The sequence below is a fragment of the Protopterus annectens genome, chromosome 2.part2 (assembly GCF_019279795.1).
Source record: "Protopterus annectens isolate FY-2018-M chromosome 2.part2, PAN1.0, whole genome shotgun sequence".
Classification (NCBI taxonomy): Eukaryota; Metazoa; Chordata; order Ceratodontiformes; family Protopteridae; genus Protopterus; species Protopterus annectens.
In genome coordinates this window covers 537,204,573-537,232,093 of record NC_056730.1, presented here as the reverse complement: position 1 = coordinate 537,232,093, position 27,521 = coordinate 537,204,573, and positions in this window count along the sequence as shown.

The following is a 27,521-nucleotide window of genomic DNA, read 5'->3' as shown; positions in this document are numbered from 1 at the left end:
TTGACTACTAATAAGTCAGTCATCACCTCTCATTAATTTAATGTCCAAAAAAGTTATCATATCCCATGAATATTCCATAAAAAAATGTAAAAAGGAGGTAGTGGAATGTAAATAGCAAAGAAAAGCATTCAGTACTTCAGGGTGCCTGTCTAGATAACACAAATGTCATCAATAGATCTCTTATAATATGCAGTATAACGACCGACTGTAGAATGGTTTAAAACATACTCTTTCTCCCAGTGTGCCATTATTATGTTGGCATATGAGTTGGCACAGGGAGTCCCCATAGCCATTCCTGCTATTTGTATATAACATCGATCTTTAAACATAAAGATGTTATGTTCTAAAATTAGTCTTAAAAGGCTATTAATGTTATATATAATTCCTGATGTGTAATTAGTGTGTTTCCTCTGATATTTATCTACAAATTCAAGGCCTGAATCATTAAGAATAGTAATAGAGAGTTAAAATCAAGAGAAACAAAAAAGGATCTCTCTTGTTGACTAATATTTGACAAACAACCATAGATCGAAGTTATAAAATCTTTCGTATCATATAGTACCATAGGAGAAAATTCAAGGACATGCGTCAATTGTTTTTCAATGTAAATAGACCAGAATATGCTTTGGAGAACATACCCTTATTGCCCTTTCCTCAATATTTTTCTTCTCATAAATAATGATGTGTGCTAAAACACCAGCACAACACGCACATGGACAACAACTGTGCTCTACAGTGAAAACATAATTTATATGTTCATTATTTGTGCAACAGTTGGTACAATGCACTGTCTTTTGTGAGAGATGACTGCAGACAAATGGCACTTCTCGGCCTAAGTCAAAAACTTAACATTTTATTCTACATGCACTATGACTTTCCCACTGGCCATGCAAATAAGATCAGCTTTGGCATGCACTGGTTAGCACTGAAGATATAAAAACAATTAATGCAGTGATAAAATATTCCACATCAAACTGCTCATGCTTCAAATTATTACTACAATAAAGGAACACTGTATACTGCAACAGTTACAAGGTTGTCAGATGTAGGTATATTTCAGTCTTGTATATTTTTGTAGTCCTTGCAATGTCAGTTCTTCTGTGGCATTTCCAGTTTGTATGCAATGTTTAGAAGTTCATTTCATATTTTGTCATGGGTTCGATTCCAAGGTGCTATAACTGACAGTGGTTCATTTTTTATGTGACAACAATGCACCCTGTAATACTCAAACAAAATGTACATAATCACAATGAACAGGAACAACAATATAATGTGGGTGAATATATATCTGTGCATCCCAGTGTTAATATTATGAATGGTATGAATCGCCCCTGAGTGCATGTCCAGAATTGAGACAATGTAATTTGAAATGTAACTGAGATATCAACAGTAACAAGCCTGAGCTGGAGTCACTGTGGAATATGTATATATACTGATCAGCACACATGGCCAAGTCTTATTGCCATATTTCTTATCTAAAGTGCACACTGAAGAAATAATACATGCATTTACTTCTATTCCATTTCTGTGACTTCTCTTGCACAAATGTGGTTCTTCACGGTGCCCATCATTGTGCACAGGATGATGCATGGGAGATTTCATTCAAGTACCAATTGTTGCTATTTCTTAATGAGCTGTTTGAATGTAACACATGGCATGGGATGGCGATGGGAGTTTTTAATTTAGAAAATAGAGGTGCTGTGAGGAGGACTATAACATTTTTGTAACACTCCTTGTTAAAATGAAGGGTGGTTATACCAGGTCTCAAAACAAGGTTGAGGCTTGGAAGACTTTAGCTATGGCTGTCACTCCTGCTGCTGGCATCCCACGAAACTGTGCCATCACCATTACAGTGACTTAAAAAGGCATAAACAGGGCTTATTTGGCAGATGGGAGGATCGGTATAGAACCCACTCACCACCTCATTACTGTAAGTATATTCCCTTATGACCACACACTACACAACCAAGACATGGCAACACACAATCATTGAACACTGTATTTTTCTTATGAGTAGCTCTTGTAGAGACTGAAGGAAATTGGGAGGCACATCAATAGAGACTACATCACTTCGGAGAGCCACAGGGTAAGTATGAGTTCAGGTATACCTGATTGCCATTTAATAATAATGATTTTACTAATAAGTTATCAAAGATCTGTACATCAGGCCATGACTGGTTGTCAAACAACTATATGAGTATACATAACTCTGCAATTTCCAAGTTGCACATATCTGTATGATTAACTTGTACAGCTTTGCTACTAGTCATTAATCAGGTAAACATGGATGTCTGCAGATTAATATCCAGACATCAGAAAATATTACCTAACATTCATTTTACAATTCAGTACTCATTAGCTGTAATCAAAATGTAAATTAGCATAGCATTATTCCTAAAAGACATTTCAGGAACTGTTCTCCATAAACCAGATTTATAATATTCACTATTTTAGCAAAATGCTTATACTTATGAGAGCCAGGAATATGATAGCAAAAGTGTAACAGTATTTTATGGCATTTCATAATCATATCTGGATGTAAGATTGTTACAAATGTATGTGCAATATGTAATGACTGGCATATTAACATTACTGAAAACTTATGATATTTTTCTCTTTTTTATTTCTCCCCACCCTCATTCTCACTACAGTTTATACTTTTTAAGTCATTGCATTTGAACAATCATTCTGGCTGCATCAAGCACACTGGCAAAGGAAGCTAGACTGGCCATAGTGGCTGAGGCCTCCATCCCTCTATAGGCAGTTGTAGTGATGCCACCACTGGCAGCAGAGGCACCCAACATCTCTGGGTCACAGCCTTGCAGCATTCCCTTCACAGCACCTGCACTACCTACTCCACCTGTGTCAAGTAGCTTTATCCAAGGGGGTGGTGCAATGCTACTCACCCAAAATTGTGGCAGTGGAGGTGGGGATTATGTCATCTGAAAGCAGCTTACAGGGCTGGTAGAATAAATTATGAAGAGGGACCTCTGTGTCTACATCAGCTATATGGAAAGGGTCCTGCATGGAATTGCTGAATTGCTGCTCCATCTGGCAGTGTTCCAGGTGCCTGAGACAGGAGACAGTAGTAATAGTTCTTAGGGTGAGGACTAAATAAGTACTGTACCAATGCTGTATGGGGATGTGCCTCCTACAAATTCCTATGCCTATCCACAATTATGGTACCCCCCACCCTTTTGTTTCTATCACCATCCCTGTCTTGTATGTCCACTATATCTGCCCCGTTACATAACCTATTATACATATCTACCTTGTTATCCCTCAATATCTTTCCCAAAATTCCTCTCTCTGTAAAAAATTAAAAAAGCACACTTGTCCCCCCCCCCCAAAAAAAAAGTATGCCCCATGCATAATTATCCACTTTGCATGTGTATGTGAGTTATACTCTTGATTTGGTCCAGTTAGGCAAAAAACAGTAATTTGTCACAAGCATTTATGACATGAGTATTCAAATTTCCCACATTCTTTCTTCATATACAGTCTTAGCTTGTGAAGAAGTGGACGACTATGGTCCCGTCTCACTATTCTCTTTTTATTACACCCAAAGTATGTTACCATCTGCTTGTTCCCCATTTTCACCACTGTCCTATCAAACCTATTTCATACCTTTAATCTCATCAAAAATGGTTTCACGCATCACACACGTGGTCAGAAATGGCTTATAAACAGAAATTTCTATTTCTGTTCTCAGCATTTGTGCAACACTAGGCATTGGGTAGCACAGCCCACTGTTAGTTCTAGTCCTATGGCAAAAACTCAGAAATAATTATTTATGTGGTAATACTTTGCCATTAGTCACAAATGAGCTTTGCAACAGTGAACTTCAGTATACAGTTCTGCCTAACACTGAAGTCTTGCCAGGGACTTCTATCACTTTCGTATGCTTCTTTGACTTACTGAACACCTGATATAAGAAGTTTGTCTCACATTCTCCTTCACAGTGTCACGTTGCATTCAATAGAACTTGCACAACTGCAATCATAATTGCAGACTGCTATTGATGAGTGTAATAGTAATATCAGTTACATGTATGCCTTGTTATTATCCTGAACATTGTATACACATAGCGGTGAGATTTCAGTGATGCATCCATAAACACAAAATTTAATTACAAAGCTGAATCATGCAGTAATCTGCAGATTAACACTCAGGAAGCCATAGGTGGTTCTGCTGTGTGTGACAACTGTCACCATCACCTAACACCTCCCTGTTCAATCCCTGTAACAGCAACTTTGAGACTGGCTTTATGCACAATTCCTTCACCTCTGACTTTCTAGATACGTGATATTCTAAGCCTCTTGGTGACTTAACATGTGACAGCATTGCTGTGTAACATATTTATTCCAGTTAACAGAGATGGACAAGACTCTTTGGGATAACAGAACAAATTACTTTTACTACTATCATTTTTTATAATGGTTGACACTGAGCAATCTAATTTCCTGATTCTAAACAAATGACCCTTCCTATCATATGGCAAAAAATGACCAGAGTTTTTTCTCTGGCTACATCCGTATGGTGCTCCTCGCACTACTTTACTTAAACCTGCTATGCAACAGGAAGCAATAGTGATAGGAGTATGAGAAGGAGCTTATTTTTATAACAGACTTGAATGTTTAATGTTCCCCTGATGGAATGTTTGACTTATTAATAGTGTGATGTTGTCAAGTTTGATCCACACAACGACATTGCCTGTTTGACAAAGCACATTGCCCATTCCCCCTTACATATGTTTTCTTGCACACAACTATGTGCTGTTTGATACCTGTGGTAAGACATCTTCTGTGGCATCAGTGGTTATACCACAACTCTAGAAAATGTGAACTTAGGCAGGTGTCCATATCCAAAATGTGTACCTAACATGAATGTGTAAGAAAATATTAACAGGCAGGATTGGCTTAACCAACATGTGTTATGTGTAGAATTCCACTTAGTGGTAACATTTACACAAGGAGAATGACTCCACCAAGTCATGTAATCCCTTTTAGGTCCACCATATTCATTCAAACACAATACTCATGTTAACTATTGAACTATCTGTTCTCTGACAGCTATGACATGCCTTTTTCTGTGGCATCAGCAGTTAATGCCCAGCTCAAGAGACTGTGGATTTGGATAAGCATGTGCATGTGTTCAAATCCAGCAATGTCTAATTAGTATGAATGTGCAAGAAATTAGTAACAAGCAGAACTGGCTTACTCAACATATGTGATGAGGATACTTTAACCGTGTGGTTACATTTAAGTGGCTACATTTTTTTCATCCCTCAACCCCCCTTTAGGGAAGCCATATGCCTTCCCACACAATGCTCAGGTTAAATCTTTAACAATGTTCTTCCTGACAACTGTGAAGTTACTTATTCTATGGTGTCAGCAGTTGATGCACAGCTTGTAGACTAAGCAGGTGTTCAAATTTGGCAATATATAACTAGTATGGGTGTATAAGTAAATAATGCATTACTCATGACATGTGATATGCACCATTCTGCTTAGGGGTAATATTAGCAAAGGTGAAGCATTTTGATCTTGAAAGTGTTGCTCTGCTTTTTAAAGGATCCCAAATGAATTCAAATCTGCTTCTTATGATGTCCTTTTTAATGTGTGATTTCTGACCAGTACAATATTATTTCATCTGTGGCATCAGCATTTACTGCACAGCTCTCGAATCTATAGACCTAGGTAGGCAAATGTTCAAATCCAGAAGTGTACATTATGAATGTGTCATAAATGGAAAATGGTAAATGACAGGAGTGACTTACTTCACAGTGATGATTGCTGTACAATTCTACTTAGGGTTACATTTGCGTAGACAGTGTGTTTTGATACATCAAATGCTATACTCCCTTTTAAGGAAGTCTGCATGCATTTAAACATAACACTCATGTTATCCCTTCAATTGTGTGTCTTCTGACAACTGTGTTGTGATTTCATTTGTGGCATTTATAACTAATGCACAGTTCTAAAGACTGTGACTTACATAGGCATGTGTTCACACCCGGCAATGTCTATCTTGTATAAGTGTGGAAAAAAGACAAGGGACAGTGGTGATGTGCTGGATTGGCTTGCTCAACCGATATGATAATGTTTTCTTTTGGATTGGTGTTTTATTTTTGATCCCTTAATTGCTGTCCTTCCTTGTAGGTGTGCCCAATTTAACAACATATGTTTTACATCTTCTGTTGCATAATATTAGCATAAAGCAGCATCCATAATAAATGGTGGGGAATAGTAATTGTCATTTCTGATCCTGTGGCAAAAAATGCAAAAAAATTTGCCTTCGGCCACATAACACTGCTCCCTGTTGTACAACAGAGGTTAAGGATGATGCACAGATGACAACAAGAGTATTATAGGCATGTCTACAAATTTATTATCGTGACTGTCACAGCTTCCACAGTTCACTGTGTGCTGATGTCATATTCAACTGTCTGTGAGGTATGTTGAATGTTGTGATCCAACAGTTAATGGTGTCTGTTACACAGTGCTCACTTCCCTTGTCATTTCCAAATACCTTTCAGCTGTGTATATTCTCATTCGTGTTTTAACAATCTATGCATGATGCCATTAGCTAATACACATGTTATACTACCGTGACTTAGGTAAAAAGGCTTTCCAGTAATATCTGATATACATTGCAGGAATGTATTCAACAATTGTTGGGAGACAATAATGACTTAATGGACAGATGTATGGTGATTAATCCTCCTTGGATATGACCCTTTTACAATAGTCATGCTTATTTTTAAGCATGACTATGCTCTCCTTGGATATAATCATTTTATAGTTGGTGTTGTGCAGACTTTTAACCATGACCGTATTCATTCACAGACATATTTGCTGATGAACTTCATCACTAACAGTGTTTTCTGGCAAATGTTCCATCATAGCACAGGAATAATGACATGTTCCACATCTTCCATGTACCTACATATCACATGTTATTATTTCCACATCTGTCCCAATGTATGCATCATACTATTCCAGCTGACATTTATGATTTTATGACATATCCTTGAGGATTGCAGTCAATAATTACTGTTCACAACATACACTTCACAACATGCATGCTGCTGCAACAATATTTATTGTATCCACTTTTACTATTTTTGGGAGCAGTATGTACACGTTGTCCCTATGTTTATACATTTGCCCACATGTTTATGAGTGTTTGTGCAGCACTCCTGCATTTGGATTTTGAGAGATGTGCCAGTGTGGATTTTAAAGACCTGCATGTGTGTATTTTCCTAAAACACTTTTTTCATCCTGAACATTAAATGACATCTTTGTTAATATGAGTAGCAATGCCAGTATCATTCAAAATGCCCATGAATTCACTCAATGAAATGTGCAACAGTATCAGCCTTCTTTGTTCATGAATTTTCCAAGCTAATGTATTGCTGATCAACCTATCTAATGCTGCAAATGACAGGCATAATCACTGCTGAACCTCTGTTATTGTACACAGTCTTTTGTTTCCATCATGCACACACTTAGGTCATTCACTTCCACATGGCTACAAGTATGTGCCATGAGCTCAAGGTGAGTCTGCTCATCATGTTATGTGCCTTGGCTTTTTGCATATTTGATTAGCAATTGCTACTCGTCACCCTAATAGGAGTGATGATGATGTTAGCTTCAGTGCAAGATGTATATGCTGTTAATAAATCCCCAGGGTGGATCATACTAGCTTCAGTGCAAGATGTACATGCTGTTAATGGATCCCCAGGGTAGATCATATCAACTTAAATGCAAGATATATATGCTGTTAGTGGATCCCCAAGGTGGATTTAGCATCTTGATACCATGTTAGTAATACAATAAGAGGACAATATAAATCTGAATTATGTGACACCATCCACAGTTGGTCAAGCAACAAGGAATTAAAGCCATTAGTAGTGGAAATGTTTCCTCAGGGTGGAGTATCAACTGTTTGCCAGGTTCCAAGTGTCTCACAAATGGCAAATTTAACACAATAGCAGCTTAGTTGAAAGAACTGTATGAATGATGATAAAGCAAGAAAGATTCTGAATCTAAATGGCTGGCTAAACAAACACTTGATACTGGGTACTTTTAAGGAATGAGAGAAAGCGATGGAAACGTTGACCAAAAAATCTTTTGAAAAAATGTTAACCAAGTACCAGAGCTTGCAACTTGATAACACATTCATGAAGGTTTGTATTGCTGCCAAAAGGGTTCCAAATGGACTTAGACCATAGAAGAACCCTAACAGCTTCGTTTCAAGTTCTATTTTATACTGCAATCTGCTAGAATAATTTGATTGCATGGGGCTGGAACTTATGTCTCTTATTATCAAAGACAATGAGAGGCAATTAGCTAAATTGTTAGGGGATATTAACATCAATCAAATGCTGATAACATCAGATCTTCTCTTTGTTTGCAATATGAAAGGGGATACAATAGTATTTTTTAAAGAATTGACACTAGATGTGAGGGTACTATAAAAAGAAAAGAAAAGAAAAAAAATTACTTTGGGACAAAGCTAACTATGAAAATCACAAGATCTATCCCGAACCAAAAGGAAATGTAACTACTACTAACATGGACACGATCAGGGAAATTGGGGACAAAAGATAGGAGAGCATCTTGGAGCAAATTTATAACCTGGGTTCTTCATATGATTCTGCTTTTAGCATTTCCCTTACTGTGCCATTAAGTGAATAGTCTTCAAAACACACTATGGAAGGAACAGCTCCATAGAAGAGACTTTCAAAGGGATGAAGAGATACGGCAAACGAAATTGGAAAAAATGGAATGTCAAGGGCTATTACTAAATCATTACTCAGGTACTGTGTATGACATCAGTACTACAAAATAGTTAATTGCAGCCAACGTCTGCTTGATAAGAATTTCTTCAATCTGTGTACCAAGGGTTTTACTTTTGTTCCTTCCAAAGCTGTAAATCTAGTTGACAAACTGGTGGAGCTAAAGCTTTATACTAGAAAAGTAAAATTGAATTTACTTTTTTCTAACATGAACAATGGTTTAAATAAATAATTTCTTAAAAGGACTAGTACTGTTACATCTTTCCTTGCAAAACCAAAACCAAACCCAGAAGCAAATGTTGGTAAAAACAAGACAAGAAGAACCAAACCAACACCGGGTGGAGATGAATGCCAATAAATATCCAAAAGGTACGAAGTACAAATAAAAACTCAGGTTTATTGTAAACGCAAGTGAAACACAATGACACTCGTTTTCGTTACAAAAGTAACTTCATCAGACAACATGGCTAGTTGAATTTCCTCCTTATATATTAATATCAATTAAAATGCTTGTTGAAGCAATTAAATCTTAAAGAAACATAACAAAAAAAATCCATATTTTTAAAATAAAATATGTATATACATAAGAACTGTATATACTAAAATGTTGTTTTATAAATACAAAAAGTATATATAAATACATATAAAATATTTATAATATTTGTGCATATTGAAAATGTAATATTCTCAAAAAATGTGTTTCAATGCAAGAATATATTAAAAAACCCATCACAGCCTATATATTAATAGCTTTTAATTTTAATATAGGCTTGATGGATATGTAATCATTAAGCCCAGGTTCCTTGTTGGCCTCCAACATAACTTGCCAAATAGTCTCCCTCTGCTCTAATATTGTCTGCCACGGCCCACCCCTAGAATCCTGTTGAATACTGTCCAATACAAAAAATAAAAATTTTGCATTAGGACATAAATGTGTATGTTTAAACAGGGCATTTGTGCTGTTTCCTTTGTGCAAATCGTATGTGTGTTCGTAAATTCTATGTTTCAGGGAGCGCTCGGTCTTCCCCACGTAGTATGCCGGGCATGAAATACACATAGCTAAATACACCACTCTTTGGCTGTTACAATTGTAATATGCTTTGGCTTTGAGGGTTCTGTTTTTAGCTGCTAAAAAAACTTCTTCAGCATGCACAATGTAAGAACATTGTGCGCAAGACCCACATTTAAAAGTGCCCTTTCGTGGTCTAAAGGAATGTTGTAGGAAGGGTCCCTTTTCTAAAATATTTTTAATACTGTTTCCTTTATGGAAAACTGACCTCATATCTTTACCATGCAACTTACACAAGTCAGTAACCTCAGAAAAGGCTTCCCATTCTCTGCTAATAATATCTCTAATTTTGCAAGAATGATAAAGCAAGAAAGATTCTGAATCTAAATGTCTGGCTAAACAAACACTTGATACTGGGTACTTTTAAGGAATGAGAGAAAGCGATGGAAATGTTGACCAAAAAATCTTTTGAAAAAATGTTAATCAAGTACCAGAGCTTGCAACTTGGTAACACATTCATGAAGGTCTGTATTGCTGCCAAAAGGGTTCCAAATGGACTTAGACCATAGAAGAACCCTAACATCTTTGTTTCAAGTTCTATTTTATACTGCAATCTGCTAGAATAATTTGATTGTGTGGGGTTGGAACTTATGTCTCTTATTATCAAAAACAATGAGAGGCAATTAGCTAAATTGTTAGGTGATATTAACATCAATCAAATGCTGATAACATCAGATCTTCTCTTTGTTTGCAATATGAAAGGGGATACAATAGTATGTTTTAAAGAATTGACACTAGATGTGAGGGTACTATAAAAAGAAAAGAAAAAAAATTACTTTGGGACAAAGCTAACTATGAAAATCACAAGATCTATCCCGAACCAAAAGGAAATGTAACTACTACTAACATGGACACGATCAGGGAAATTGGGGACAAAAGATAGGAGAGCATCTTGGAGGAAATTGATAACCTGGGTTCTTCATATGATTCTGCTTTTAGCATTTCCCTTACTGTGCCATTAAGTGAGTAGTCTTCGAAACACACTATGGAAGGAACAGCTCCATAGAAGAGACTTTCAAAGGGATGAAGAGATACGGCAAACGAAATTGGAAAAAGTGGAATGGCAAGGGCTATTACTAAATCATTACTCAGGTACTGTGTATGACATCAGTAGTACAAAATAGTTAATTGCAGCCAACGTCTGCTTGATTAGAATTTCTTCAATCTGTGTACCAAGGGTTTTACTTTTGTTCCTTCCAAAGCTATAAATCTAGTTGACAAACTGGTGGAGCTAAAGCTTTATACTAGAAAAGTAAAATTGAATTTACTTTTTTTCTAACATGAACAATGGTTTAAATAAATAATTTCTTAAAAGGACTAGTACTGTTACATCTTTCCTTGCAAAACCCTTGCTAATATATGAAAGAATGTGTGAACTCGAGTTACATAATCTGGTGCGTGACAAGAAAAAATTTTTTTTTACAATATAAATAAACATTAAACTCATTGCTTGAACAAGTTGAGTTAATGATAGATCAGTAAGAATAATGAAACCAGACAAGAGAAAGGGCATTATTTTAATGAAGTGCTTTGAGTAGTCTGGTAAGACGTTACAATATTCAAATGGTGGTTTATTTTTTGCTCCGTCTCTAAAATGAGTTAAGTTTTTATGGTTAAGAGAATGAAATTCTGACTATGAATTATCAAAGTTTATTCAGTTTTTTGAATGTACAAAATCCCTTTGTACTATCTATATTTGAAATTCCAAAAACTCACAAAAGCATAAGTGACCCTTCTTTAAGAACAACTGAGGCAAAAGTAGGGTCCAGCACTGAACCCTTGGCTACACTAGTAGATGCAAAACTAAAATATTTTTTTCGAGATGAACCTCATGCCCTAAATGACTCATGGGATTTTCTAGCTAAGAGAGCTTCATATAGGTACTCAGATGCAATTAAGTTTGCCATCATGGATGTTAAGAACCTATTTTTAGCTATTCCCCACCAGAGTGGTATGAATTGGTTCCATAAAGCACTACTAACATGGAACACACAGACTGACCCCCGCCACTCCCGTAACTTTAATATACCAACTCCGAGATCGCACTACAGTGCAGAAATGGAAATCTTTCCATTCCGCACTATAGTGGGATTCTGGTTTCACATTGTCAGTATTCCAAATGTCGGAATTATGGTTGTCGGCCATATGGCTGTCGGCATTCTGGAATTTCAGCATTGTGAATGAGACCCATAATGCAATACTGAAAGTTATACTAGGAGACAATATAGGACATCTGAGCCATAATATAAGAAATTGGAAGCATACAATAGAAAGGGAAATAAGTCAAGTATAACTAAAACTGATCTGTGTACATGCAATAGAGAAACGCAGAAAGTGCAATAGAACCTGATTTGTGTATGCACAACAGAGAAACACAGAAAGCAATAAAAACTGATTTGTGTATTCACAGTCAAGAAGCACAGAAAGTGCAATAGAAACTGATTTGTGTATGCACAACAGAGAAACACAGAAAGCAATAAAAACTGATTTGTGTATTCACAGTCAAGAAGCACAGAAAGTGCAATAGAAACTGATTTGTGTATGCACAACAGAGAAACACAGAAAGCAATAAAAACTGATTTGTGTATTCACAGTCAAGAAGCACAGAAAGTGCAATAGAAACTGATTTGTGTATGCGCAATACAGAAACACAAAATACAAAAGAAAATGATTTGTGTATGCACAATAGAGAAACACAAAGTACAATGGAAACTAATGTGTGTATGTGCAACAGAGAAACACAGAATGTGCAATATAAGCTGATTTGTGTATGTGCAACAGAGAAGCACAGAAAGATAGATTATGATAGATCAATAAGAGTAATGAAACCAGACAAGAGAAGGGGCATTTTTTTAATGAAGTGCTTTGAGTAGTCTGGTAAGATGCTAGAATATTCAATTGGTGGTTTATTTTTCTGTCTCTAAAATGAGTTAAGTTTTTATGGTTAAGGGAATTAAAATCTGACTATGGATTACCAAAGTTTATTTAATTTTTTGAATGTGAAAAATCCCTTTGTACTATCTATATTTGGAATTCCAAAAACTCACAAAAGCACAAGTGACCCTTCTTTAAGAACAACTGAGGCAAAAGTAGGGTCCAGCACCGAACCCTTGGCTACACTAGTAGATGCAAAACTAAAATAATTTTTTTCGAGACGAACCTCATGCCCTAAATGACTCATGGGATTTTCTAGCTAAGAGAGCTTCATATAGGTACTCAGATGCAATTAAGTTTGCCATCATGGATGTTAAGAACCTATTTTTAACTATTCCCCACCAGAGTGGTATGAATTGGTTCCATAAAGCACTACTAACATGGAACACACAAACTGATTCTGAAATAAACATAATTTCTACAGTCAATGGAAATTGTTTTGGAAAACAATTTTGCATACTTTGATTTTTTTTCAAAAGGTGAAGGGAATATTAATGGGTACATCAGCAGCCCCTATTATGCTAATATTGTTATGTGGCATTGGAAAGTGAATTTTATATTTAAATGTACCTTTTATACCTTAGATTCCTTGATGACATTTTTATTGTTTGGAAGGTCTGAAGGGATGAATTTGACATTTTAATACATATGTTAACAACCCTGTTGATTTTTTTAAATGTACTTGTCATTCTGATTGTTTTACTATCAATTTCTTGAATATTAATATCACCAAGAATGCGATTTGTATAGCTTTGAATCCAACATATTTAGAAAGGACAACTTTTCAAAGGCTACTTACCAGAACCGTACCATGGTCAAGTGGGGCCCTAGGCAGGTTAATGGGGCAAGAGCCCTCTAACAGACCCCCCCCCCCAACAGCATCCCCCAAGCTATTCCAGTGTCTCATTACTTGGCTATTTCTCCCCAGTTACCATAAACACTGTTCAAACCTGTCAGTGTGCATACTTTTTTCTTTACTTCTACAATGATTAGAGATATTTAAAACTTTTATTTTAAATGTAATAGTAAAAACACTGATAGCCATTTGCTAAACAAAACAATAATCTCACAGTGAATACAGACTTAACACAAACAGTAAGCTTCTCTACCACTGAACCTCACATTCATTTAAATGGCACTGAAACCCACATTCAAAGGAAATGCATCTGCCCAGTGGTGGATTAAGTTTACCTTTCGACCATTTTCAAACCACAGGCCCCTTGCACAAATTTTTTGAACCACACATATATTTACATGTTCTTTAATGGACGGTCCTGATTGTATTAAATTATATTCCTTGTATAATACAGCACCACTTGTTAGAGAGTGTTTTAAATTTATATGTTTGAATATTTTTTTCAGTAAGCAATAAAACAAAACATATGAACCAATAAGGACAAAGCTATCCATTAAAGAACATTTCAACCACAAAAGGCCACTCAGGCTTCTGTCATTACAATTCACCAACATCCATCAATATACACAATCTCTGCAGAAGTAAAAGTCATCTGAATAATTCTACATTAAAGAGATCTATAACTAATGAAGAGGTTGCTGCTGGCAAACAACTTTACATTTTGGTGTTTCAAATACAAATTCAGTGCCTGCTGCCCTTGAAGAACAAACTGCCTGTGTTACATTAAAAATGGTAAGCTGGTAATATTTAAATATGGAATGGCTGTAAAAAGGTTCATGCCCCATCCCTCTTTAAATGAGGAACTGCAATATCAACACTCCATGTACATGGTATGGAAATAGAACCCACAGCCTTCTGCACCAAAAGCAAGTATGCTACCTGTTGCACTATTAAGACTGCTTTTAATATGCATAGCACAAACACTGATGATGGCCATTTGCTAAACAACAGTTACACATTGAAAACAGACTCAGCATGAGAAACAGTAAACTTCTCTCCCCTTGAAAGTCAACAGTCAAAAATGCACAGAAGCTCAGCAGTCTTTCAAAATGCACTGAAACTTAACAGTTTGGCAGCTGGTGTAGAGGATTCAGTCTCTAGGGTTCTGTATTGAAGGTACAGGGTTTGACCTTGAATGAGTTAATCAACCTGCCATTCCTAACTAGGACATTACACACACACACACACACACACACACACACACACACACACACACACACACACATGGAATCCATGCTTGTTTTTACACATAGACATCTGGAATCCATGCTTGATTTTAAATTGTGTGCATTGCATAAGTTTAAATGTGCATGGGTCTTACTGAAGACACTACTAATTTTACTGTCATTAAATGCAACACACTGTTGATTAAGATGTTTTCATATAAACCTGGTGCATGGGAAGCCTTATGTAACAATTGCCAGAATATTTCTCTGTGTCATAGCCTATCTTCCCAGCAACCTCTCCTTTTGTATATTGAAACCTTCTCCAGTACAAAGAAAAAATGCTGAACTCTTCAATATGGACAGGGATGACGTTTGTTTTATGTATACAGGGAGTCTGTTCCAGAGGAACGGTATCCTTTTTGAGATATACCTGTTCCTCCAAACCATTCTGGTAATGTTGCAAAAGAGGTTTAGATCCCTAGAACATGAATTGCTGATGCCATTTGACTTGCTGATGTGCAGTATATCCATCATTAATGGGTCAGAAGATGGCTGTTTGTTTATGTATTTTCCTTTATTTACTTGGAAAGTCTGACTGGACATAAAATCCTATTTTACTGGAGGCCCACTGTGAAACATTCCAAGAAAAACATTAGTGATACATTCCAGATACAAAGCTATATATATTATATTCAAGATATCTGCTGGATACAGTAACACTGAGGAAATGTATTATATTTAAACAAGAAAATAACTGGTGAAGCAGTAATGTCCAAATCCTGTTATATTTCCAAAACAGAGCCATAGTAATTGAGAAAATATACCTCCTGAAAGAAGCAACTAACTGACACAGGTAGTGAAGAAATAATAGGACATCTGAACCTTATAGAAATGACTTTAGTGATGTTTGCTACTGAGAGTTAAAAAAGTATATAATGCAATAGATAAAGTTATACTAGTAGGCAGTATAGGACATCTGAGCCATAATATAAGAATTTGGAAACATACAATAGAAAGGGAAATAGGACAAGTATAACTAAAACTGATTTGTGTACATGCAATAGAGAAACACAGAAAGTGCAATAGAACCTGATTTGTGTATGCGCAACACAGAAACACAGAAAGTGCAATAGAACCTGATTTGTGTATGCACAACAGAGAAACACAGAAAGCAATAAAAACCGATTTGTGTATTCACAGTCAAGAAGCACAGAAAGTGCAATAGAAACTGATTTGTGTATGTGCAACACAGAAACACAGAAAGTGCAATAGAACCTGATTTGTGTATGCACAACAGAGAAACACAGAAAGCAATAAAAACTGATTTGTGTATTCACAGTCAAGAAGCACAGAAAGTGCAATAGAAACTGATTTGTGTATGTGCAATACAGAAACACAAAGTACAAAAGAAAATGATTTGTGTATGCACAATAGAGAAACACAGAAGTACAGTGGAAACTAATGTGTATATGCAGAACAGAGAAACACAGAAAGTGCAACAGAAGCTGATTTGTGTATGCGCAACAGAGAAACACAGAAAGGGCAATAGAAACTGATTTGTGTATGCACAACAGAGAAACACAGAAAGAACAATAGAAACTAATTTGTGTATGCGCAACAGAGAAACACAGAAAGTATAATAGAAACTGATTTGTGTATGTGCAACAGAGAAACAGAGAAAGGGCAATAGAAAATAATTTGTCTATGCGCAATAGAGAAACATAGAAAGCGCAATAGAACCTGATTTGTGTATGCACAATAAAGAAACACAGAAAGTACAATAGAAACTAATTTGTGTATGCACAACAGAGAAACACAGAAAGTGCAATAGAAGCTGATTTGTGTACGCGCAACAGAGAAACACAGAAAGGGCAATAGAAAATAATTTGTCTATTTGCACTAGAGAAACACAGAAATTGCAATAGGAACTGATTTGTGTATGTGCAACAAAGAAACACAGAAAGTACCACATAAATTGATTTGTGTATGTGCAGCAAAGAAACACAGAAAGTACAACAGAAATTGATTTGTGTATAAGCAACAGAGAAACGCAGAAAGTGAATTAGAAACTGATATGTGTAAGAGGAGAGCAGTAAGATGTGAAGTGAAGTACTGTAAGCAAACTATTTAACAAAAGCAGAGACAAGTGTGGACTGATTAGCACATAATACAGGCAGTGTTCTTATGAGGATAATGGGAAAAAATAAAAAAATAGGGAACAAGAGAGTAATAGAAAATGGTATATGTATCTCAGTTTATTTCAATGATAGTGAACATAGTGTGAGACAAGTGACCATTGATTAGAGGACACAATCACATAGGCTATATATATATTTATATATATATATATATATATATATGTATATATATATATATGTATATATATATATATATATATATATATATATATATATATATATATATATATAGTATTTTTACAGGTATTATAAACTTCTGTTTTATAAAAGATAGTAATGTAGTGTACAATTCATACCAAACCTGTAATTATACAGTGTGAATGAAATAGTCAGAAAAAGAAATTATTGTTGTAATAGACCATGAATTGGCCCCATGAACATCATGAATGCTGTATGCAACTGCTACTAGTATATTACTGGAAAGAATTTCCATTTCTTTGCTCTAAACAGGTCATAGTATGGAAAGGCATGTAAGCAAAGTAAAGTAATTCAGCACTTAATTCAGGTTAGAACATAAATCTAATGCTAGCAGAAAATCTGGTGATAGCAGTATATCAGATGTGAGATGCATTCTAACACATATTTCTTTAATCTGGTTAATTGTATCAATAATCCATTTGACCCAAACATTACTTTATTGAATAGGGAAGTGTGGGGTCAAAAAACTCGGCAATGCATAGCTAAGGACAATTTCTAAACATAGCTAGTCAACCTAAGCATTATCTCTAGAGTTTACTAAAAGAAATGGTTGTGCCTGGAGAAATTCCTTTAGACACAGGGAGGCCATACAAATTCCATCTAGATAGCCTTCCATATGTGCTGAAAAAGAACTAAACATTAATATGCCATGTTTTAGCAAAACTGTAACACATGGAGAATCTGACTAGCAACTTATGTTGACAACTTGATACAGATAATTTATGTGTTATGCCATTGCTTGGAACATCCAAGCAGATAAATAAGTATTCTGATTAGTCTACTGTTAGTGTTTAATCACAATAACATAGTAAAACAGAGGAGTGCTGTACTATGATGGCCCATAATATGCCAGGAGGGTGTTGAAGTCTGATGTTCTTATGTGTCAGAGTGATGTGTTTTCCGACACCCCCATATTATAGAAGCCCAGTCAGACATGATGACATTAGTGTAATAAAGGTTAAATGTAATGTATTTTCAGAATACTAAACACTTACATGACAGGACACATTATGATTATAAAATGCTGTTAGACTAGAGCAGTGTAACAGTCTAAGGGTGAGAGAGAAGATTAATACACATTAATGCATTATAATACCTTAAAGGTGTTTTGTGTTATAACTGTAATCAATCATAACAGACATAATAGTACCCTTGGATAGATCAGTGCAATAACAAAAGTGTGATATATTGAAAATCTGTCATGGTTTGGCAGAGATATAATATATTAAGATAATAACAAATCATACAAAAGATGGAAGTATGGTTGTTGCCTCCAACCCATCATAACTGCATGAGGCGTTAGAATGACATCCATCTAAGAAGTAATGCAGCTTTTGTTAAATTAAAACCATGTGACCAGTGATTCTATCATATACACTACACTAGGTGGTAGCCTATAATATCTTTAGTCTTAAATGGTTTTGTCACAGGGCAAATGTTTTCTTGCAGAACCTTTTGCATGTTTGTGAGCTGAGGAAAAGTAATACAAGAGGAAGTAAAAGGACAATAGACTGGGTGAATATGCATTTGAAATTTAATACTAATGTCCCTCCTTATGTTTACAAAACTATCTGTAAACCTTCCTGATATGTAAATTATCTCATAAAAATGAAAAGCCTTTAACAAAACAGCTGAGATATAGAGTGACATATAGATCTGCATAATGGAATCAAGACAAAAGCTTGACTCTGTAGATATGAATGCATTTTGCATTTATTACTCTTGCTGGAAGGTAGCTTTCATCATTACTCATGTTGCCCCTCATCTTGATAAAAAAATAGCCAGATCTGACAATTAGTTATTTATGTATCAATATTTAGATCATAGACGGCTGTGAATGAAAAATATTTTCTTTTCAGGCTCTATAGTAGTACTTACAAATGCAGAAATCCCTTTCTCAAACAGCATTGCAGAAATAATGCTCCAGGAAGGAATCTAGTTAGGTGACGAGGCCTGAACGACAGCTTCTCCATACAGCTTTCATTTCCTATCATTACATGTAATTCTACAGACTGTCATGTTTGCCTTTGAAAGAAATGAAAAAATCTCTTTCATCAGTGTTATTACTTTATTCTTTTCTTGTTTGATTGTCTTTAATAGGCTTCATTGTTTATATGAACAGCTGTCACTGATATCTTACTGAGATGTTTAACAACTATTTTGAAAAGAACAAAGAAATAAATATGCCCACCATGTCAGTTTACATGTTTTTTTTTTTTTTCAGGAAAAGAGAGACCTCGAAATACTTGCAAGTGAACCTGTCTGCTAACAACATATTTTAATTTCAGTTTCATTCAAAAATACATTTGGGTATGAATCAGCAAGAAGTGCAAAGAGGAGGATAAATTATGGAAATGTAATAAGAATGCAGCTACTTCTGCTGCAAGTGACAAGATTTAAAACTGGGGAAACAGATTTTCATTTCTTTACCCAGGAGTTCTACCATGTAGACTCCTAATAGAAAATACAATACACATACACACCTCTCTCATTCTTTCTGTCTCTAGTTAGATAGATAGAGCAAAAGCTCAAAATATTGAAATTAAAAATCATGAAAAGTCAAAATACTGAAAACCTATTTAATGCAGGAAGCAACCCCTGCCCCCCTCCGCACCCCCCATACTCCCTCTGGGATTGGACAACACTGGGGAAGGACAAATTCTCATTTTCAATATTTTGATTTTTTGACATTTTGGATTTCATCATTTTGGGTGGTAACAATAGTCATAGTCATTACGAGAACATATTAAGACTATCCAGCCACTCTATCTACGAATGAGCACAGCTGAGGTGCGATGTATAGACTCCATTTATGCTACATCTGATGGGTGCAAATAAGCATAAGCATATGAAATCATAATGAGATGTAAATGAGGAATGATGTAACCCAATGTATGCTAATACAGCATTTGTCTCGTTATTTGTGATTCACAGGGAAATGTTCCCACCTTTCCATGCTGTCTGCAGATACATTATATAAAGGGTAGTCCTGCTAATCTTATCTATTTTGCAATCTGTGAAAATACTGTCGCTTGCAACTACCTTGCTATTTCCTGATGTACCAAGAAAGGTGGGGATAACAGGCAGAGAATAACTCACCATAATTGTGATAATCAAGAGATACTAAATAGGCTTACAGTGGACAGGGATATTACATGGGTCTGAGTGACTATATATGACCCCACAGGATTACTGGAGGAATGCCTGAACTTCCTGTGCCTGAGAATATTAAGCTATGTACAACCCTCACTACACTTCCTGGGGGACCTTCCAGATACAGACTGGGCACACAATGAGTATCTCACAGGCTTCTGCGTAGGGGATACTTCAGCAGTTCTTGGATTTACTCTTGGCACATGTGGATCAGTACATCTATTTACCAGTGTCATCTCAGGACCAAGCCAGGACTAGGTGCACCTTTTATGAGGTGGCACATTTCCCTGAGAAACTCATTGTAATAGATTGCAACCATGTTGTAATTAAGGTCCCATCTTGTCCATAGGGGAGCAATACTACAGTGGGAGTCTATCAATTGCCAAATAGTTTGTGATGCATGCTCATTTTGAAAATCTTTTTATTTATAACACTTTTTTTGCCCAGAGGGTAGTCATTTACAAGCAATAATTTTTGTTTGTAGGGGTGAAATAGGAGAATTTGATAAGTTTATGGATGATTAAAAAAAAACACTTTTGCGTTGTCTTTTACTCACAGGACACATTAAAAAGTGATGCAGTTTCTTGATGTAGAGTTTTTCATAAGCACTGATATGGTGGTCCATTTCAGATATTTTTTTAAAGAAACTGCCGCCAACAATTTTTTATTGGCCACAAGTATGCATCCTCAACATTTATTAGATTCCTTACCTTATGGGGAGTACAGATGTGTTTTCAACAATACATATAATAAGGCCACTTTGGAAAGAGAATATTCCAGAATTAGGAACAGATTAACAGGCAGAAGTCACAAGTGTGGCTCTGTGTTTTATTTCACCGATGTCTTTGCCCAACATCCTGGCAGTGCACATGATTCCCGTATCTGGTGCACTAGCTCACTGTACACCTCTTCCTGCATGGAAGGATATCCAGTGGTCATTTTGTTGGCAAGCTTATTTTTTTTCTTTTTTTTTTGCATTTAAGTAATTATTCATGATAAAATGTCTTTGTTTTATTGCCCCTTTTCTCTGTTTCCATCTCTGTCTCTCTCTCGTTCTCATTTTCTGTCCTTTTTTTTTTTTTTTTGTATTTCAGGTGATGCTGGATATCTACTAAAGCCATGTTGACACCAGTGAGAAATTCAAGTGGAGATGCAGAAGATGCCTATAACATATACATGTCCCAGACTTGTATTGTTATCAAGAGGATCTTTGGCCCCTGAAGAGTCATTTTAGGCACCTGAATGAGTCTGTGGGTGTCCTTCAGTATGACCCAACTGCTGCATGCAGGATATTTACTGCATGTTGCATTCTGCAGAGCATGATTATGCACCAGTCTGGTGGTGAAGTGATCCATGCTGTCACTGCAGCTCCCAGTTCCAGTCAGTTAACCAGCTGGTAGCAGCAGTAATGGACCTCATGTGGCAGGCTTGTGCATGGCTTACAACTGCACAGGTAAAGAGACATTGTCTAGTCCAGAACTATGAAACATGGCAGTCAGGTCAATATTTATGTTCTTGTAAAAAACAAATAGAGTATATCTAATGCATGCAATGATATCTGTGATCTGTGCTGTATGGTACATGGTCTACTGTCACCGTTCATCAGACATTCCTTCTCATTTTTACATATTTTTTGTCAGGATAGTTACTTATACTATTGTTTGTAAAAGTCATGCCTGAGTGCTCATTGATTCCTGTTCAGTGATGTTGTAAGGCATCATATAAGGAATAATCACATTTTAAATGTTTTGCACAATACATTCAAATGAGGTGGTTTACCTAACTATGCATGTACTGAATGTCCTGATGTGGTGTAATTAGTAAAAAGTGTTACTTCAGTATTTAACTTGAGTTCATACCTTGCAAATGAATGAAAATTTATCATACTGTTTTAATATTATGCAATGCTTTCTCAGTTTAAAGTATATCTGTTGACGTATTGCCATCACATTATTTTATTTCATCATATACAATAACTTGTGGCTTTGGAGACAAAAATATCATCATTTGTGCAGCAATGAGGGTGAAGTGGCAGCAGTATTTGTTTACAAGGTAGGATACTCATTCTTATCTGTAGTTTTCTCATTACTGTGTTTCCATGAAAACTTGTGTGAGTTATAGGTAACTACCAGATTTAAGAATGGCAATGCATAGAGCATCGGTGTTAATGACAGCAGTCTTATAACATACACATTGCTTTTCACAGTCCCACAAGGTTTTAAACAGTATCATTGTCTTGCTTCCCCATTTTTTAATAACTTATTCCATTTCCAGTTAAACATTGACCTGTTTTTCTGAAGGTCAGCTTATAAGTAACAGAAATGTCAGAATTGATTCACAGTAAAACAATGTCAAATGTGTTATACACATCTCCTAACGATATGCTAGGTAATGGTGTGATTATCTTTGAAGAGAGGCTCTCAGGACAGCAGGATTGTGAGCTGGTCTGATGCCACGGTCTACTTGATGCAGGGGATCCTACAAAACACTGATCTGACAGTGTTGCAGGAACATGACTGGGACCTCAAATAAGTAGTTCTGCTAGATGTAGATGAACACTGATGTGATCTGCATGAAATCTGTTATGTTTGTTCCCCCAATGAATTACAGTACTTTCTTGAGAAGTACTTGTATTCTCATGTGATTTGACCTCACATGTCCTGACTAACAGTACCCTGCCATCTTCCCCTTCCAAGTCCTAACTAGTGCACAGATGAAGGTGGCCACTGATGCTTGCTGTGCCACCATATTACAAATCAGTGTGATCATGACATTATTCCCATTCTGTGTCATTTCCTTTTCCAAGTAGTGCTGACAATCCTCATGCACACCCTAGAGGACTCTGACCATTTCCAGCTGACTCTCTGTGACAGTGCTGTGAACCCTAACAATGTGACACCACATTTCCTGCTGGGGCAGCCAATGTTTTACATTCTTCCTCTGATAGCTAAGACAAGTTTCCATGCAGATTGTTGGATCCATATGTGTGAGGAGGCTGTTTATGCTCTTGGCATGAGATCCTACCATTAAATATGGAGAATGTATACCACTTTCCTCAGGCTGCATCATAAATATGCTATCATCATCATAACCATCTTCAACAGCCATTCTGCTGCTGATATCCTCCAAAGTTATTGGTATACTGTTACTGTTTGTTTCAGCTGGTGACCCTGTAAAAAATATTTGAAAACATTACCAATAAAATAAGTGCATACACTGCTGCACACTTATTAAGGAAGTGTGGAGCACACTTACTGGGCACACTGCCTTCATTGTCATTCTGTGTAGATGTAGAAGGTTCATCTATTAAAAGCAATTATCATGTGTTTAATGTAATCATTCCATGTCAGCATTCAGTGGTCTATATAAATATATGTTACTGTTTTTAAACCAACCTTCCCGAGCAGACAAGTGTTACTGCTGCAGGCATTGTTAATAGACAAATGACAGCTTTACACTATTCTCCAAAGCCATGGTAATGTGTCTACCATATTAGTAACAAACATTTCTTCAGGGTAACTCACTCATTTGCATCATTTGAAGTGTTTCATATTAAATTATAATATTTTTATTATTTTTTTTTACTTTAAAAAGTCCATGGTTTCTAAACTTATTTGCTGCCTAACTCAAGTAATCACAAGTTAATATGGTGATTTTAAACTATTTCACTTACATTCATGTCCATTTACGTGTTTTTATTTTCAAATTAGGCTCTATAAATCACACTAATACTCAAATGTGTACTGTCATTCATGCACCTAAATTTCTCTCATTTACTCAGGAATGCAACCTCAGGTTTATGTGAATTAGCTGTGCAATGTGGCAAAGTCTGCCTCAATCCTAAACAGTCTCCAGCATGCTCTTAGAATGTGTGCATAACTACAGATGTACTTAAGTCTAAATACATTTAGAAAAAAAAACAAAATGTAGCTATATGTATGGCTGTTTGCACAACCACAAAGTGTAATCTATGCCCATCTAACATCATCTTACACATTTTTTCACCTCAAATCAGTCAACATTTAATAAAAGTTGGAAATCACACACATAGGAATATGATTTCTGCAAGCCTCCCCTCCCAAAAAAAAAAAAAGAAATACTGCTGCTCTACTGTATGAATAAATGACATTCAGGTACAATACTCCAAAAATGGTAGCTAAGGCAATGACCAGAAATTGTAAGTAATACAAAGAAAAATGATAATTGCATACTGTTTTTTATCTACCATATAAATAAAATGTGAATGTATTCCTTTAAAAAAATACATGTATGTGACAAAGCATTTTTGGTTAGATCAAACTTGCCAATAATAATACTATTTGCTCTAGGGCTCCTGCTGATAAACTGGATTTGCTTTAGATGATGTCACACCCCAGAGAGTGGGGTTCTAAACCTGTGAACTACAGCCTTGCTCATACTTTCTTTATTTTAGTTGCAGCACTTCGAATGATAGCAGCACTTGTTTTACTCAAAGAAATTTCTGTTAACATTTTTTCCATATCTTCAAATAGATTGAACCATAAATAGTGAAACATAAAATAATATAACATAATCAACTACTCAACTATTTACAAAAGAAACTATATACAATTGCTTAAGTATACAATCTATAACATCACATTTCCATATACAATATACAATTTGTATTAAGATGCTGTGCTGACTAATCAGATCAATTTGTTTTGTCCAATATTTCATCAACTTTCTGCCAATAAGTGATGTATGATGTTGTCTTATCAGTTCTTTTCTTTATGGTTGCTACTTCCATTCGAGACACAAAGACTGTGATTTTCTTGAAATTTTGAAAAGTTGGTGGTGCTTTATTCTTTCAGTAAGTTGTTATGGCTTTACGTGCGATGGCAAGCGATGTCCACAGTAAAGGATATTTTACTTTTGAGACACACTGTGGTGTGGGTACATTAAACAAAACTAATGACTTAAGTAACTGAAAAGTATCATTAAAAATTGTTTGAAAGAAATAATTAATTTAAAAAACAATATTTATTCAGTGAATGACAATCAAAAAACGTGTTCCCAATCTGCTTTTATATGAGTTTTACATCCCCAACAATCAATATGTTTCTTATATACTAGTTTTAATCTATAGTGGGTTAGAAAGGATCTATGTAGGAATTTCCATGCGTATATTTTCCTCTGAACTGACTTGGTGGTAAGGCTTGATGATAAAAGGATCATTTATTTTTCATTTTTATCAGGATCCTTTTGATTAACCTGATTAGAATAATTCCAATAACTATTATTGGTGTAATTCTTTGTTTCTTTAAGTGACTTATAAATTTTGGATACATATCCTTGTCCTTTATAAGTATTATTTAGTAAAAGTATCATAAAATCTATGAACATAGGAATATTATTTTTAAACTTCGATGTCATCAATTCCAGCTTATTTGATGTACTGTCTTATTTGTTGTATTGGTAGCCACAATTTATCATCTAACTCAAATTTCCTTTTATTTTGATCTAGTGTGAGTAATGTATTGCCATTGAGTATTTAATACCAACAAATCACTTCTTTTTCTTTAAGCTCTTTAATTACATTTGAATCAAAGATCATTATTGTGTACAAGCTACAGGATGCAATATAAAAAACATGTCGTTATATCTGGGTTCATGTTTCTGTATTTTCTAAACAGTATTATTGTTTCAGTAACAATTATATATATTGTTTTTATATTTTTATTAAATATTATGTTATCTCTTATCTCATTATAAAAAAAACTTTTGTTGGATTTATATTATATTATTTATGGGCTGAGTTACTAATGATGTTACATATAGATTCATGAATTATTTTCCATTTGGCTGTATAGGTTGAGTTCAGCCATAGAGTAACTGTTTTAGTAAAAGATGCCAATGAATAAATCTTTATATCTGGTAGATTAATTCCACGCTTCTCCCAACCTTTTAAATGGTTGTTAAGTGTGATTAGAGGCTTATTGTTGAACCAAAGGAAATTCAGCATCATTTTATTGTATTGCTGTATAATTTTTTAGTAGGAGGGATTGAAAAGGATTATATATAATATAAAAATTTTGAGAAAATGATTGATTTAATTATATACAACCTATCTTCCATTGTATAAAACAACTTATTCCATTTCTGCATTAATGATTTTATTTGACTTAGTATATGAATATAGTTAACATTTATTGTTTCTCTAGTGTTGCTAGTTAGTAAGATTCCTAGGTATTTAATTTTATTATCAGGCGCTAAGTACTTAGTCATTATTTAATTCCCTTTTATTTGAGTTAATTAATAAAATTTTAGTTTTGATTTCATTAAATACAAGACCAGAAATAGTTTGAAAGAAGTTCATTGTTTGGAATAATTCAGTTAATGATTTATCTTTATCAGATATTGTCAACAGGATGTCATCAGCAAATAATTGTATTTTCATTTCTAATTTATTCCTAGTTACTATGCCTTTAATATTTGTGATTATTCTAACATAGTTAGCAATAGGCTCAATTGCTAATGCAAACAGTAAAGGTGAAAGTGGGCATCCTTGCTTAGTTCCTTTTCTAATAGTTATAGAAGTAGAGAGACATGACCCCATCTTAACATAGGCCAGAGAATTTTGATATAGTGTTTTAAATAAGAATGTTAATTGTTGTGAAAAACCATATTCTTCTAGTACCACCAGTAAATAATTCCAATCTATTGAATCAAAGGTGCTATTGATGTTTAGACTCACCAGAGGCATCTCTCTCTCTCTCTTACTTAAATCAACATAATCTATCATGACAACAATTCTTTCAATATTATCGTAGGTGTTACTATCTTTTATGAAATCTGTTTGGTCATGATCAATTAATGATTGCAACATATGTTTAATTCTCTCTCTGTATGTATTGTCATAAGCATTTTGTAATCTACAGTTAACAATGAAATGGCCCTATAGGAAAAACATTCTGAGGATTTTTTTTTTCAGATTTCAGAATAGGTGAGATTAAACTATATTTCTAAGAAGGTGAAACTAATATTCTTTATTTAACCTGGTTAAAAACCTTCAACAATAACTGTTTAGCTTCTTTGGGCAATAACATATATTTCTGGTGTTATG